This window comes from Anomaloglossus baeobatrachus, chromosome 11, assembly GCF_048569485.1.
Source record: "Anomaloglossus baeobatrachus isolate aAnoBae1 chromosome 11, aAnoBae1.hap1, whole genome shotgun sequence".
Taxonomy (NCBI): domain Eukaryota; kingdom Metazoa; phylum Chordata; class Amphibia; order Anura; family Aromobatidae; genus Anomaloglossus; species Anomaloglossus baeobatrachus.
The window spans coordinates 141,049,934-141,059,190 of NC_134363.1; the positions used below are offsets into that span (position 1 = coordinate 141,049,934).

A 9,257-nucleotide genomic window follows, 5' to 3' on the forward strand; every position below is an offset into this window, starting at 1 on the left:
CGCTATGGTTCAGACAACCCATGGTGTTCTGATTCAGACGACACATGGCGCTATAATTCAAATGACAGATGATCCTATGGTTCAGTTGATGCACTATGCTCCCCATGCCTCTGTGCCAGCCATTATCTGGAAGGAGATAATTGTTTGGCGACAGTGGCAGAAGAACACAGGACAATTGGTAAAAATTATCAAGATCGGGCACTGCAGAGCAAAATCTGCCAAACAGTGGAGCCGTACTCACAGTTGCATGGAATCAATGTTTCTGGACTTTAACTGCTCCTGGATTGAAGATGCCTGGTGGAGCGGTGCTCAGCAACAACACAAGTCCATAACCACAAATCCTAGAACAGAATGCGGCAACTCACTCCATCGCGTGCAAAAAATATCCTTTATTCTGCGTTATTGCAGACAATTGGTATAATGGCAATAGATAAAGAAAATCTATAGTCACAGATGATGTTGGAGTTGAGGATCGCTTTAAGGCTTTTGCTCCAGGCGGGACCTTCACTGCTTTTCAGTTGCTGTAAGACTAAATTCACATGTAGCAAGTTCCACGACAGAAACTTCTCAGTCTAAAAATAATGTACAGTTAGGTCCAGAAATATTTGGACAGTGACACAAGTTTTGTTATTTTAGCTGTTTACAAAAACATGTTCAGAAATACAATTATATATATAATATGGGCTGAAAGTGCACACTCCCAGCTGCAATATGAGAGTTTTCACATCCAAATCGGAGAAAGGGTTTAGGAATCATAGCTCTGTAATGCATAGCCTCCTCTTTTTCAAGGGACCAAAAGTAATTGGACAAGGGACTCTAAAGGTCCAGTCACACTAAGCAACTTTGCAGCGATCCAAACAACGATAGGGATCGCTGGTAAGTTGCTAGGAGGTTGCTGGTGAGATGTCACACTGCGACGCTCCAGCGATCCCACCAGCAACCTGACCTGGCAGGGATCGCTGGAGCGTCGCTACACGAGTTGCTGGTGAGCTCACCAGCAACCAGTGATCAGCCCCCAGCGCCGCGTGGAAGATGCTGCGCTTGGTAACTAAGATAAATATCGGGTAACCAACCCGATATTTACCTTGGTTACCAGCGCACGCAGCTACACGTGCAGGGAGCAGCGCACACTGAGCGCTGGCTCCCTGCTCTCCTAGTTACAGCACACATCGGGTTAATTACCCGATGTGTGCTGCAGCTAAATGTGCACAGAGCAGGGAGCAGCACACAATGCTTAGCGCTGGCTCCCTGCTCTCCTAGCTACAGCACACATCGGGTTAATTAACCCGATGTGTCCTGCAGCTACATGTGCACAGAGCAGGAGCCGGCACTGACAGTGAGAGCGGCGGAGGCTGGTAACAAAGGTAAATATCGGGTAACCAAGGACAGGGCTTCTTGGTTACCCGATATTTACATTGGTTACCAGCCTCCGCAGAAGCCGGCTCCTGCTGCGTGCACATTTAGTTGTTGCTGTCTCGCTGTCACACACAGCGATCTGCGCTTCACAGCGGGACAGCAACAACTAAAAAATGGCCCAGGACATTCAGCAACAACCAACGACCTCACAGGAGGGGCCAGGTTGTTGCTGGATGTCACACACAGCAACATCGCTAGCAACGTCACAAAAGTTGTTCGTTAGCAGCGATGTTGCTAGCGATGTTGCTTAGTGTGACGGGGCCTTAAGGGCTGCAATTAACTCTGAAGGTGTCTCCCTCGTTAACCTGTAATCAATGAAGTAGTTAAAAGGTCTGGGGTTGATTACAGGTGTGTGGTTTTGCATTTGGAAGCTGTTGCTGTGACCAGACAACATGCGGTCTAAGGAACTCTCAATTGAGGTGAAGCAGAACATCCTGAGGCTGAAAAAAAAGAAAAAATCCATCAGAGAGATAGCAAACATGCTTGGAGTAGCAAAATCAACAGTCGGGTACATTCTGAGAAAAAAGGAATTGACTGGTGAGCTTGGGAACTCAAAAAGGCCTGGGCGTCCACGGATGACAACAGTGGTGGATGATCGCCGCATACTTTCTTTGGTGAAGAAGAACCCGTTCACAACATCAACTGAAGTCCAGAACACTCTCAGTGAAGTAGGTGTATCTGTCTCTAAGTCAACAGTAAAGAGAAGACTCCATGAAAGTAAATACAAAGGGTTCACATCTAGATGCAAATCATTCATCAATTCCAAAAATAGACAGGCCAGAGTTAAATTTGCTGAAAAACACCTCATGAAGCCAGCTCAGTTCTGGAAAAGTATTCTATGGACAGATGAGACAAAGATCAACCTGTACCAGAATGATGGGAAGAAAAAAGTTTGGAGAAGAAAGGGAACGGCACATGATCCAAGGCACACCACATCCTCTGTAAAACATGGTGGAGGCAACGTGATGGCATGGGCATGCATGGCTTTCAATGGCACTGGGTCACTTGTGTTTATTGATGACATAACAGCAGACAAGAGTAGCCGGATGAATTCTGAAGTGTACCGGGATATACTTTCAGCCCAGATTCAGCCAAATGCCGCAAAGTTGATCGGACGGCGCTTCATAGTACAGATGGACAATGACCCCAAGCATACAGCCAAAGCTACCCAGGAGTTCATGAGTGCAAAAAAGTGGAACATTCTGCAATGGCCAAGTCAATCACCAGATCTTAACCCAATTGAGCATGCATTTCACTTGCTCAAATCCAGACTTAAGACGGAAAGACCCACAAACAAGCAAGACCTGAAGGCTGCGGCTGTAAAGGCCTGGCAAAGCATTAAGAAGAAGGAAACCCAGCGTTTGGTGATGTCCATGGGTTCCAGACTTAAGGCAGTGATTGCCTCCAAAGGATTCGCAACAAAATATTGAAAATAAAAATATTTTGTTTGGGTTTGGTTTATTTGTCCAATTACTTTTGACCTCCTAAAATGTGGAGTGTTTGTAAAGAAATGTGTACAATTCCTACAATTTCTATCAGATATTTTTGTTCAAACCTTCAAATTAAACGTTACAATCTGCACTTGAATTCTGTTGTAGAGGTTTCATTTCAAATCCAATGTGGTGGCATGCAGAGCCCAACTCGCGAAAATTGTGTCACTGTCCAAATATTTCTGGACCTAACTGTACATTTGTCTAAACTGAGATATTTAGGAATAAACACATACGTTTCTCAAAGCCTCAAAAACTCTTCCAATTCATTTGGGATTTTTTTCTTTTTAGAATGTTTGATTTTGGGACCAGATAATTAACGTTCAGCTTAATTCTACCATTAAATTAGCTCAGATTTTCAGTATTATTAGTTGACATTAAGAAAGTGCAATAATTTAGATGATGATAGTCCGAACAATTTTGCTCGTAGCCAAGAAACCACTCTGTCCCCTATCGATACTGTATGCAGTCATATGGTAATCTCTTGACTATAATGGGTGGCTTTGGCTCTAGAGATCAGTGGACCTCTACTTATACATTAGGACGATGTACCACCAATGTAAGTGATGAGACAATCACATTCTCTTAGCAGCTCGAGAACAAAAGAAGGGGATCTGCATTCCTGTAGAGCAGGGGTGGGGAACCTTTTTTCTGTCGGGGGCCATTTGGAAATTTCTACCAATCTTCGGGGGCCGCACAAAATTATCAATGTTTAAATGACCCTGCTATATTGGGTGAAGCAATTAATTAACTGGGGGCATGGGGCTGGGGGCACAGACACCACACGCGGGGCTGGGGGCACAGACACCACACGCGGGGCTGGGGGCACAGACACCACACGCGGGGCTGGGGGCACAGACACCACACGCGGGGCTGGAGGCACAGACATCACTGGGGGGAGGCACAGACATCACTGGGGGGGGAGGCACAGACATCACTGGGGGGGAGGCACAGACATCACTGGGGGGGAGGCACAGACATCACTGTGCGGGGGGGCTGCACACAGGACTGGGGGGGGCTGCACACAGGACTGGGGGGGGCTGCACACAGGACGGGGGGGCTGCACACAGGACTGGGGGCTGCACACAGGACGTGGGGGCTGCACACAGGACGGGGGGGCTGCACACAGGACGGGGGGGCTGCACACAGGACTGGGGGGGCTGCACACAGGACTGGGGGGGCTGCACACAGGACTGGGGGGCTGCACACAGGACTGAGGGGGGGGCTGCACACAGGACTGGGGGGGCTGCACACAGGACTGGGGGGGCTGCACACAGGACTGGGGGGGTGCACACAGGACTGGGGGGGTGCACACAGGACTGGGGGGGTGCACACAGGACTGGGGGGGTGCACACAGGACTGGGGGGGTGCACACAGGACTGGGGGGGTGCACACAGGACTGGGGGGGTGCACACAGGACTGGGGGGTGCACACAGGACTGGGGGGTGCACACAGGACTGGGGGTGCACACAGGACTGGGTGATGGGCTGCACATAGGATTGTGTGGGGGTGCACACAGGACATTGGGGGGCTGCACACAGGACTGGGGGAGGGGTGCACACAGGATTGGGGGGGTGCAAACAGGACTACTGGGTGATGGGCTGCACACAGGACATTGGGGGGCTGCACACAGGACTGGGGGAGGGGTGCACACAGGACATTGGGGGGCACACTGCGCTGAGAGTTTCATGCAACTCTGGGGGAGAAGGTTTACAGAACTGGTGTGGGGAGGCACAAAGCATTGGGCAGGGCACATAGTAGCAGAGGGTCGGCGCTGGACTCACAGCAGCATTGCATTCACATCACCGGAGTGCAGGAGCCGGACACACTGCATCAGAAGGAGAAGGCGGGCACTGATCTCCGGAGGGCAGGGGGCGGACACACAAGGCTGGAAGCTGTGAGGCTGCTGTGGACCCGCCCACAATTGGCACTGGCCGACGGGAGAACACATTGCAGCACAAACAGCAATGTGTGGATTTAAAGGGCCGGCGGCAGCAAGACCGCGGTGACAGCACCAGCACTGCCTCCCCCGGGAATCTGCCCGGGGGCCACATAAAAGGTCATGGCGGGCCGCATGCGGCCCGCGAGCCGGAGGTTTCCCACCCCTGCTGTAGAGCGTGGGTGACCCTGTGACTAAATGATGGCTTTGTGTTTGTACAAAATAGTTGATGTAGCTACCTACTTATGCAAAAAAAATGAAATTTATGGAATATACAGTACTTCTTGGACTTGGAAGAAAGCGGAACAATCAAGACAATTTACATGGGCATACAAATATCAATACAAATAGACTAAACCAGACATGGCAAGAAAGCAGACAATCCTTCTTAACAGAAAGGATTTAGTAGGAGAGTATATGGTGCTAATGTGACGCCCTTGCCTATCAGGTCGTCACAGTATATTGAGCAATCTGCCCTTCTGCACAGTATCCACCCTCCTTGGTTACGGATCCTGGTCCTTTGGGGTTGTTAACAGTGTGGCCAATCAAAATCCTAGGAACACTTCCCACTTGAACCTACCAGACACACCATTGGGGGGCCTGAAGGGAATAGGGCCGCCCACATGGGGGGTTGGTGAAGAGAAAGTGAGGACAGTGACAGTTGAGTTGAGAGTTGAAAGTGGAGAGGCGAGAGTGAAGGAGAGAGGAGGTGAAGTGGCTCTCGTGAGGAGAGGCCACAGAGGAGAGCTCCTGTATACTAGGTGGCAGACGTTGGTCTGGGCCTGGTAGGAGCTGGAACCCCGGTCGCAGGGGACCGTGTCAAGGGGCACAGACTGCCAAGGAGGGCAGCCGGCGGCCTTGAGCTATCACCGGGCAGGGGCCGGGCACGACGGGGTACGTGGACCCCAGGCCGGAAAGTAGCTTCACGCGATCCGGTAATTTACCCAACGGGGGTGAAGACTTCAAGTGTCATTCCCAACCAGCTCCAAAATCGGGGTACTAGCGGACTGATGGGATAGGACTTTCCCACTACAGTCCAAAGAAATCCTACGCATGAACCTTGAGAGCAAGCTTGCTCCGTTAGCCACGGTGCGGTTATTCTGGGACAGAGTGAGTATGTGTCGGTGTGGTTATTCTGGGACAGAGTGAGTACATTGGAAATCCCTGTTCCTATCCCCCCACTGCACCCAAACACCATCCCAACCATCAACAGGCCCAGGACACAAACCCCCTACCCACGGATGGGTTAAACATCAGGCTGCCGCACCATCGTCACCGGGCTCCCCAACGGCAGCGGTGGTCCCTCACATTACCACGCACCGTGGGTGGCGTCATAAACTTTCCAAAAAAAACCCTGTACATATCTCACCCACCTTCTTTTAATCGAGTGGCCGCGCGACCCCAGGGTCCGGAGACCACTTGAGCCACCGCGTATCCGGATCCAAGCGGCAGCAGCCCGGTTGCTTGCACGGGGGCGGTATACTGATGATTACCGTCTCGTCATATGAGTAAAGCCTTCCTGTAGAATGTTTACTAGACTTTCAGGTATGTGACATTTGGACGATGAAACTTCTTTATTTTCACTTTTGTTTAAAGCCTGCACAATGGGGTGCACTATGGATGGATTATAATCTTCTCCATGTGCGGATGGATCAGGCTTTATAATAAATAATGGCCAGATCCCAGCGTAACAAAGATGTTTTCTGTGTTGGACAACGTGACTGTGGACTGGCTTCCGTCCCAGGTATTCATCTGGTTACTGTAACTGCGGCTCCATGGATTGTTTGTAGGGTGTTGACTGAAGGACAGTTACCGGCTGATATACCAAACACACGTTGTCCAGGTCGGCTCATCAGATGCCATGTGTCACTCCTTAAGGGTAGAGCATGGCACCAGCATTCCAATACTTGCCATTTATGTATTTATTGATTGACTCTGTAGTGGTCAACGCCAAAGGCTGGATCCAGAATATTTCTAAAAACTGCTTCAAGGTGACAGTATGCAAAACTTCTGACATCACAAAGTGACTTCTGTTTTAATTAATGAAGACTGGATGTAACACCATTACCCGCGATCCCGCACTGTCCTGCTCCTATCTTCCAACAGGGACGCCAGCACTCTCACCTTCCCGGCCGTGCTGCTCCATCCCCAGTCCCCACTGTAAGTGATTGCCTGCTCACGTGATGGGGGACACTCACTTGGCTGCGTTTCCGAGGTAACACAGAAACACAGTCTTAAAAATCCAAACGGTTTATTAGAAAAAACACCATAAACCGCTTCTCCAAACAAAATCACAAATACAGACGGATTTCAAGTCCGTTAAAGTCACGGTACTCCCGCTCAGTTCAGATACCCTTGATCTGTGTGGAGCTCTCTCAGCATCCACTCACTCACGTGTGAAACCAACCCTCTGCTCCTTCAGACGGGTTCCTTCCAGAGGTTTCAGACCTCTCTGAGGTAAACAGCCTCTCTTCCCTCAGAAGCTGTTCCTCATGCAGTGCTCATACACTGCTCCAGACTCTCACTCCATGTGCCAAACAAGCTAATTAAGACCTGTGTCAGACACACCCATAGGCAGGGGTATGTGGATGGCCAGTCCCATCCATCTCCTACCACCCGTAATCCTGGCCCATTTAAAACTATAGAAAATGTCTGTGGCACTACAAGTAACAGAAATAACTCCCAGGATCACACCACTTCCGTGGTACATAGCTGTCATCCACAATATAACCGGTTGCCTTGTCACATATCCCCCCTCTGCCTAAAGCAGTCGGGCTTGGCACCTGTATACACTTCCAGACGAGAGACTCTTCTCTGCCTGCCTTGGGCTCCGACCCTTGTAACCCAGTCTGTCACCGTCACCAAACCCTGTTCAGTCAACCTGCGTCTTAGAGACGCCTCACTGTCAGACCGCCTCCAATGGTTAGTGTGGTAGTGAGACCTACTGTTAGTAGAAACAACCGTCCGAAGGCCACTAGAGCGGCTACTGTTGGGATACCTCAGCACTGAGCTAACAGAAGACCTGCCAAAACTAGACCCTGTGCACTCTCCATTTTCAGATCTATCATGGCGTCTTCTGTCCATGCATTTTTGGTCACCTCTCCATTGGCACCTTTTCCTATCACCATCTTTGCCTCCATCTTTTCTCTCGGATGTCATCTTGGAGGGTGTGGACCCAGCAGAGTCTGTGCTATAGCCCAAAGGATAGGTGGGTCTTCTATGACCTTGGCTCCGTTCACTAAAGGACCGGCTTCCACTGCCATTTGAGGCAACACATACATCAGCAACACAGTCCTTTGTTCCTACAATGATAAATGGAACCATACTGACATCACAGGGTAGCCTGTGCTCATTATACACAAACTCTCACCTTTGTGGCACCAGATTTATCAACCATCTCCTGCATGGCTCTTCCATTTCTTCCAATCAACTTCATGACAAGTTTTCTGGGTACGTGAATGAAGTGTTCCAAGAACTCCAACAAATTCCAAGCTATTTTCACAGCTTCTGCAGTCTCTCTGTAAATTCGAAATGTTCCACTGTCTTCTTCCACTTCAACAGCTGTAACACCTGGAATCTTCCTTGCTCGCTGAATGTTATGTCTCAGTGCTCGTATTTCAAGCCCAATGAACTGTTTCTTCACAGTCACCACTTCTTGAAACTCTGCGGTCAGCTGCTTCATACATTCCAAGCTTCTAGTGGTTTCTTCCTTCTGTACAGTGAGCAACCATTTTGTACGAAGAGACTGTAGGTGCATGTCCCTCAGGATAGCCACCCACTTCTTTGTAGACTCACTTACAGACCACACCACCAACTGATTAGTCTCTGGAGCAAAGTACACTTTACAGGCTCCAATGGCCTTCTTGAATTTTTCATGCACCGTCTCACTGGCACAGGCTTCTCTCAAATCTTCAGGCACATCAACCATGCACTTAAAGACTGGACGGGTTCCTTTACCGTCAAGGCTGTCAGACCGATCTTTTGGTCTTTTGCATCCATCTTTTTCCCTTACCAAAGGATCCACCTCTTGAGTTACACACTCCTCAGGTTCAGCCCCAGCTTCAGAGCCTTTGGGTTTCTTACTCTTAGCTGAGTCAATCTTCACGTCTTCCATCTTGGTCTTACCAGCCAAGTCAGTCAAGCTCTCAGCTCCAGAGGAGACCTCTGGTCCAGATTGCACCTCCGCAGAGGCCCTTGTCACTTCTGCAGCACCAGCTGTCTCTTGCGTCTTCATTGCACTACCTTCGACTTCCTCTTGAGTCTCTGTAGTGTCACCTTCAGCTTTTTCTTTTCCTGCCAGGGTGTCACACCCTTCAGCACTAGGTAGTTCACCAGTCTGCTCACCATGACCGTTGTGCATTTTTCCTCCACCAACACTCTCCAGGAGTTCATTTCCTATAGCACTCTCACTT

The 9,257-nt window shown here is 49.7% G+C and overlaps 1 pseudogene; it reads right to left on the bottom strand.

Annotated features, from left to right (window-relative positions):
• Nucleotides 1-389: 389 nt before the first annotated feature.
• LOC142255850 (RNA-binding protein FXR1 pseudogene) lies at nucleotides 390-8,773 on the bottom strand (annotated as a pseudogene).
• Nucleotides 8,774-9,257: the final 484 nt, after the last annotated feature.